The sequence below is a fragment of the Hylobates moloch genome, unplaced genomic scaffold, assembly GCF_009828535.3.
Source record: "Hylobates moloch isolate HMO894 unplaced genomic scaffold, HMol_V3 SCAFFOLD_1, whole genome shotgun sequence".
Taxonomy (NCBI): Eukaryota; Metazoa; Chordata; class Mammalia; order Primates; family Hylobatidae; genus Hylobates; species Hylobates moloch.
Window position 1 is genome coordinate 183,154,370 of NW_026652276.1, and position 8,136 is coordinate 183,162,505.

The 8,136-nt window shown below is 38.3% G+C and overlaps 1 long non-coding RNA gene across 6 annotated transcripts in view; it reads left to right on the forward strand.

The window, feature by feature from the left end:
• The window catches only part of LOC131380795 (uncharacterized), a 55,804-nt gene that overhangs the window by 30,656 nt on the left and 17,012 nt on the right, over window positions 1–8,136 (forward strand). The gene's annotated exons all lie outside the window — the stretch shown is intronic.

The window sequence follows — 8,136 nt, forward strand, 5'->3', positions numbered from 1 at the left end:
ACATTTAGACACAGGCATTTAAATTTTAGAATTTGAACTGTTAATCATAAAGCCTATGATACCTTCAATTTACAACATATACTAAATAATATATCAGTATATTATTTGTAAGTGAAGAGTCAAGTAAATATTTTGTTTTTTTTGTTTTTTTTTGTTGTTGTTGTTTGTTTGTTTGTTTGAGACGGAGTCTCGCTCTGTCACCCAGGCTGGAGTGCAGTGGCGCAATCTCGGCTCACTGCAAGCTCCGCCTCCCGAGTTCACGCCATTCTCCTGCCTCAGCCTCTCCGAGTAGCTGGGACTACAGGCGCCTGCCACCACGCCCGGCTAATTTTTTGTATTTTTGGTAGAGACGGGGTTTCACCGTGGTCTCGATCTCCTGACCTCGGGATCCAGGGATCCACCCGCCTCGGCCTCCCAAAGTGCTGGGATTACAAGCGTGAGCCACCGTGCCCGGCCAATATTTTGTTTAAGGACAAAAAAAAAAAAGAGAAAGAAATCAGCTGTTTTGAGCAAACATTATATGCCAAACACTGTACTGTGTGCTTTCCTTATATTATCTCATTTATTTATTTATTATTTGAGGCAGAGTCTCACTCTGTTGCCCAGGCCGGAGTGAAGTGGTGGGATCTCAGCTCTCTGTAGCCTCTGCCTCCCAGGTTCAAGCGATTCTCCTGCCTCAGCCTCCCAAGTAGCTAGGACTACAGGTGCATGCCACTGCGCCTGGCTAATTTTTGTATTTTTAGTAGAGACAGGATTTCACCATGTTGGCCAGGGTGGTCTCCAACTCCCAACCTCAGGTGATCTGCCCACCTCGGCCTCCCAAAGTGCTGAGGTTACAGGGGTGAGCCACTGTACCCGGCCTTAATTAATTAAATTTAATTAAATTTAATTTTGAAATCACCTGTTACAAAGCACCTCCTACAAAATAGGTACAATGTTTCAGTCCCATTTTATAGATATGGCAACTAAAATTCAAAGAGCTTAGATAACTTACACAAGGTAGCTTCAGGTCTGTCTGACAGTAACATTGATGCTGTTAATCACCATGAAGTGCTGCCTATATATTCACAGTTGTGTTTCAACACTGAACAAGGTATTTGCAATTTTTGGTAACACATTTCTAGGTTAAGTCAACTTTTAGCTTTCTACATTTTTAAATTTTATTCAGAACATTTACAGGTTTATCATATTGCCTACAAATGTCACTTAGAGAATGGAGAATCATTTTAATATTAAAATAAAACATAATAAAAATTATTATACTTGCTCAGAAATTATCTGATACTTTAAGATATTCTAAAGCTAACTACAAATGACTTTTAAATTATGCTATTCTGGATGATTCACAATACTATTCCTTTCTGTTAATGGCAATGTAAAATTAATAGCATCTTTAAAATCCAGAGTTTATGTAAAGTGCAGTCACAAATCACAATTAATAACCATGCCCCTCTAACTAATGTTTTCCTCATTTGAGTTTTGGATGTCACAAAATACCAGAATTATAGAATCTGAAAGCTGGGCAAAACTTCTTGAAATTACGTAGTTTAACATCATTTTACAGATGAGGAAACTGAGGCTTCAAGAGGTTAAAATAATTTGCCTAATGTGACGAAACAGGTAGTGCCAAGGAGTGGCTGGAGGAGGCCTTCCTACTGCCAGCCCTCACCCAGCCATACTAAACATAATACCGTCTAAATAAGTAAACACACTATCTAAATAGAAATGAGCTTGCGATGTAATAAAACTTGAAGACCTTAAAATCTATTAGAATCCGCCCCCCCCCATCACTTCAGATTTACTTAGATAAAAACAGTGTGTTTGTGGGCAATCATAGATCATATTGCGGGGTTTTTTTTTTTTTTAAGACGAAGTCTTGCTGTCACCCAGGCTGGAGCGCAGTGGGGTGATCTCAGCTCACTGCAACCTCTGCCTCCTGGGTTCAAGCAATTCTCCTGTCTCAGCCTCCTGAGTAGCTGGGACTACAGTTGCACACCACCACACCCAGCTCGTCATGCCAGTGGTCATTCACTTTCTGCATATATTTTCAATGAACAAAAAAGTAAAATACACTCATTATGAATAGTTTTTTAAGGAATGTAAAGGCTGAGCATGGTGTCTACTGCCTGTAATCTCAACACTTTGGGAAGTTGAGGAAGGAGCCCAGGAATTCGAAACCAACCTGGGCAAAATAGGGAAACCCTGCCTCTACAAAAAAAATTTTTTTTTTTTAAAGTAGCCAGGCATGGTTGTGCACACCTGTAGTCCCAGCTACTTGAGAGGCTGAGGTGGGAGGATCGCTTGAGCCTGGGAGGTCGAGACTGCACAAGCTGTGTTTGGGCTACTGCACTCCAGCCTGGGCGACAGAGCAAGACTCAGTCTCAAAAATAAATAAATAAAATTAAAACAACGTAAAATACATAAAGAGTGAAAATCTCTCTTAACCTTCCCCTTCAGTTCTGCTTTAATATGATTTTTCCAGATACTTTTTAATCTGTTTTCAAAACATTTATAAATGTTATATATCTCTCTCTGTACATATATATGTATGTGTATGTATCTATACATGCACACATATGTATATATGTGTCAACACATATATTTGTGTAAATACATGAAAATCATACAGGGTTTTAAAAATGTTTCAGCACATATAAATCTACATCTTTTTCAAAATAATAGACCATACAGTATTTTACAATACGAATGTACCGTAACTTATTAAACCATATTCTTATTGAAAGACATTTAAATCTTTTCATTTCGGTGAATATTCTTACTTATAGATGTTTGAATAAATGTAAAAGTGTTTCTGTAGAATAAATTTCTATAATTTTTGTTAAAAAATATCTTTAAAAATTATTTTAAATACTACCAAATTACCTTCCACAAAAGCCATACCAGCTTACCCTGAAATTCACTTTTGATTATAGTTGTTCACATGTAAACATTCTAACATCCCAGAACTAAGCAAAAATCCCTCTATGCCATATCCTGTTCATGAAAGAGTGGAAAGAAAAGAATATATAAGCCGTTTCCATAGCATAATGACAATTCCATCTTTAGCCTATAAACAGGAAGTGGAACCAGGATAAAAGCATGACTTCCTTTATTTTTTCAATGAGAAAAGCATAGCAGACACCCTCACCCCACACCCCTGTTCCCTTCCCACCCAAAAAATCAAGCAACTGAATAACCAGGCTGCCACCAATGGATAACCACGTTCACAAGTGAAATTAAGGTTGACATTTTAACCAAATGAAAACAAGAGGGCTGGTAGAAACTCACAATGTCTTATAAAACTACTGCTCAGATATTTTGTGTATCATGTCTGCTGACACTCCATTGGCCAATGCATGACATATGGCCACACCCTACATAATCCTCTTTTAGGAAGCCTATACTTGGGAACACTCACTGCAGCCTACTGTAGGTGACTGTTCTTTTTATGTTGTCAGTGTGATGAAGAGGTAAGAAGAAAGGAATTGCCACAGTTGAGATCTTACTCTTCTGATAGGACAAGTGCTTTAAAGATAATTAGATATCAGTGCAGAAGAGTAGAGAAAAAAAAAGATGACAGTGCAGTGATACTGCAATCAAATTGCAGTGCTGGGCTACTAATGGGCATGGCGTTTCTGGGTTGATGAAAATGTTCTAAAATTAGATTGTGGTGATGATTGCGTAAATCTGTAAATACTAAAAACCACTGGAGAAACACTTGAAAAGGGTGCATTTTTCATGGTATGTGAATTATAGTTCGACAAAACTGTTATTAAAAAATTGCATTCTGGGGCTGGGCGCGGTGGCTCACGCCTGTAATCCCAGCACTTTGGGAGGCTGAGGCAGGCAGATCACGAGGTCAGGAGATCGAGACCATCCTGGCTAACATGGTGAAACCCTGTCTCTATTAAAAATACAAAAAATTAGCTGGGCGTGGTGACTGGCGCCTGTAGTCCCAGCTACTCAGGAGGCTGAGGCAGGAGAATGGCATGAACTCGGGAGGCGGAGCTTGCAGTGAGCCGAGATCGCACCACTGCCCTCCAGCCTGGGCAGCAGAGTGAGACTCCATCTCAAACAAACAAGCAAACAAACAAAATTGCATTCTGGGATTGTAAACTAGTACCTTCTATAATCTGAAAAACTTTTTTTCTTGGGTAGTGTGAAAAATATATATTCAGAGAAGTTATAGGTGATATTTTAAGAACTCAATTTTATCACATTTCAATTAAATGTAATATACCTATGAAGTTTTTAAGCTTTCTATTGTGGAAGATTTCAAACATATACTCTGCTAGAACAGTATAATAAAGCCCATATATGTATTGTTCTGATTCAACAATTATCAACTGACTAATTTTGTTTTCTCTGTACTTCAGATTATTTGGAGTCCTAAGTAGCATATTTTATCTGAAAATATTTAGTACATTTATCTAAAAGACAAGGACTCCACCACTGAAACATAATCATAGTGTCATTTTGCAGATCCAAAAAACAAAAGTAACTTTTTAGTATTATCAAATATTCTTATTTTCCTAATCGTCCTATAAATAATATTTTTGTGAAATCTTTTTTCACTTGAAAGAAAATCTAGTACTGTGAATTATTATAAAATAATTTTAGAGCAAATTTAGAGCAAGAAAATAGCATTCCTAAAAATATACCTAAACTATTTCCCATAAAATGCTAAAAATTTGAAAGGGAACTTCTTTTGCTCCCTTGATGATGTATCTATACTTTGATATGTAAATATAAATGTGTGTGTGTGTGTGTGTGTGTGTATGTGTGTGTCTGTGTGTGTGTGTGTGTCTGCAGGTGTTTACCTTTGAGAAAAGGAACGGGGGGGAAGTTTTAATCTATTCTTTATACTATTTGAATCTTCTAACTATTGCCATGTATTACTTTTCTTTAAAAACTAAATAGTAAAAAGAATTCTCTAGGTTTTTCATTTTTTGCTATCTTCTTTTTATTTTCCTCTATTAAAATATGATGTTGCTTTTTAAATACAGTGAAAGAAAAGGCTGAAGCGAAGAACAAGAGTTGCTATAAGATGCAGCCAAGAGTGCACATACACCGTTGAGCCCTATACGCTTGCTAAGAATAGGCTGCAAATTAGCCTCTAGACTTTCTAGCAATCTGTAAGAAGAGACTAAGCTGATGAGATACACAAGATACACATTTTATGAGAGAAAAGCAAACAAATTGCTCTGGACAAGCGTAACTAGTACTCTTAATAAAGCCAGAAGAAAATTTCTCCTAAAGGTTCTCACAGAAGATACTGCTTTGTAAAGAACATGCAATCTACACTAACTATAGCTGAATACAGAGGTTTTAAGGTTGTTTTCTAACATCCCTAAATATAGGCTGATGAAAACCACCAGAGTAAAATTGGTAAAAATAATAATTACACAAATGGCAGCAGCATGATGTGATCCTGGCATGCAGTTCTCTGCTAATCACAAATGCAGATGACTACAGGGGCCAGGTAAGTAATTTAGTGAGTAAAGCCTGCTGCCCATGAGATGATGGTGTGCATGTGCGTGTGTGTGAGTGTGTGTATGTGGATTGTGACCACTGGAAAACCCCGGCCCTAACTAAATGGAGCAGTAGCCATGTTTTAGCTCCAGCAGATGTTGCCGTGTGGGGATACCATTACAATGTTGCCAGATCTTCTATATCTGACATCTCAATTTTTCAGTGTTGGCTAAATTATTTTTAAATACTGTGTGGGTCAAACAAAATAATTCCATGGGCTAAATTGATCCGTGTCTGTAACTGCTTATCTAAAGGAATGAATTGATATCATATCTTTCAGGTATTCCTCACCAGCATACTTCTCTCAGCACATATATGTGTTTTAATGATTTTCTAAGTCAGGGGTATGATTGACTTTCTTTTCCAAGAATAGAGTTGCTTAAGTAACATGGGTTCCTGAATGGAAAGCCAAAAAGAAAATGAAGGTAATTTGTTTATTTATTTTTATTTTTGTTTATTTATTTATTTTTTGGAGACGGAGTCTCGCTCTGTCGCCCAGGCTGGAGTGCAGTGGGGCAATCTCGGCTCACTGCAAGCTCCGCCTCCCGGGTTCACGCCATTCTCCTGCCTCAGCCTCCAGAGTAGCTGGGACTACAGGCGCCCGCCACCGCGCCCGGCTAATTTTTTGTATTTTTAGTAGAGATGGGGTTTCACCATGTTAGCCAGGATAGTCTCTGATCTTCTGACCTCGTGATCCGCCTGCCTCGGCCTCCCAAAGTGCTGGGATTACAGGCGTGAGCCACCGCACCCGGCCCATTTATTTTCAATCACTTGATAATTCAATTTTTATAAAATGATTAAATGATCATTAAATGATTAATTTTAGAACTGGCCTTCTTTCATGGTGCTCTTGGAACTGACCCAGAAGAGGCTTAGCTTTTTTAAGAGAGGCCAAAAATGATCTGGTGTTAGCACTCAGAGGGCACTTTCTTCTCATTTTTGTTCTTGCATTTATACTTCCCACCACTCGTATTAATGCTTGATATTCTCTTATTCATATGTAGCCAGTTCAGAGTTCCCAGATGATGTGATCGGAAGATTTGACTTCTAATTTTATTAGAACCAAAGAGTATCATGGAAATGTCTAAGTGTGACTGCACAGGTGCTGTAGTTCTTACACAGTGGCTTCTGTACCTAAAGCCCTTCTGATGCATGCATGTCACTAAGGCTGAGTCGAGGAGAATGCTCCAATAAAGTGATCATTGGGGTGTTCTCAAGGACAACAAAAATTTACATAGCTCTTGGACCGACCAGGATCATATTTCAAGATGGCTTCAAATATTCAGTTAATCAAAATCAACCTCACAAGACTACATCCAGATGAAAACTTCAGAGACCACACCCAGAAATATGTCAGATTTATTTCTTTTCTACTATAAATCCAGGGAAGAATTAAGATTTTTGAAGATTTTGGTGTAAAATAAAATGATTTATAGCAATAACTAAAAAATAGAGTATTTGGAATACGTGGCATCTTGTTAACGGTGGACACGTTTCCATTCGGAGTTTTTTGACATGTTTGAGGTGAACAACCATTATACTGCCACTACAGTATGGCAGTAGATTACTAAATAAACAGACATTCCCAGCATTTACCTCTTCTGTTAGAGTATTGTTTATCAAGAGTTTTCTTCAAATTTAAGCTTTAACATTATGTACCCAGATATAATTTTAGCTTCTATTATAAGAATTGCTAAATTAAGAAAATTTTAATTTAGATTAAGTTTCACGATGTATAATTATTTATCTGTATTCATTCTAAAAAGATTTGAAGTAGTTTATAATAAAATATAGAAGCATTTTTTTTAAAAAAACACAAGAGAAAAAGAACAACATTCAGTTTAGGAATAGGGTGGTAGGACTGGAAGGTGTAGGGATAGTGAATTTATAACCTGAAAACTTAAGCGTGAATGGCTGTTAAAATTTGGCAGAAAACCTCGGGAGGCCGAGGTGGGCAGATCCCCTGAGGTCAGGGGTTTGAGACCAGCCTGGCCAACACGGTGAAACCCTGTCTCTATTAAAAATACAAAAGTTAGCTGGGCATGGTGGCGGGTGCCTGTAATCCCAGCTACTTGGGAGGCTGAGGCAGGGAGAATTGCTTGAACCCAGGAGGCGGAGGTTGCAGTGAGCCAAGATCATGCCATTGCACTCCAGCCTGGGTGACAGAGCAAGATTCCATCTCAAAAAAAAAAAAAAAAAAAAAAAAAAGAATTTCTGAACTTGAAGACAGGTCTTTTGAAACAACACCGGCAGACATTTAGCAGAGACACTTAACACAGACCTGAGGGCTCAGGGGAAGTTTGCCAGAGAAAGTAACATGTAACCTGACATTTGAAGGACAATCAGGAGTTGGACAAGTGCACATAGATGAGTGGGATGCAAGTCATGGCACAGGCAGGAGAAACAATGTGTGCAAAACTCTGAGATGAGAGGAGCTTTGTATCCTCAAGGAGCTGCGTGAAGCTAGGTATGACTGGGGCACATTGCTCTTATCCAATACACCTCCAGAGGCCTCACCCACCCAGTCCATGAATCATCTCTCCTCCAATATGATCATAAATCAACTTGTGGTGTCTCCATCTTGTTCCAGGGATTCCAAAGGAG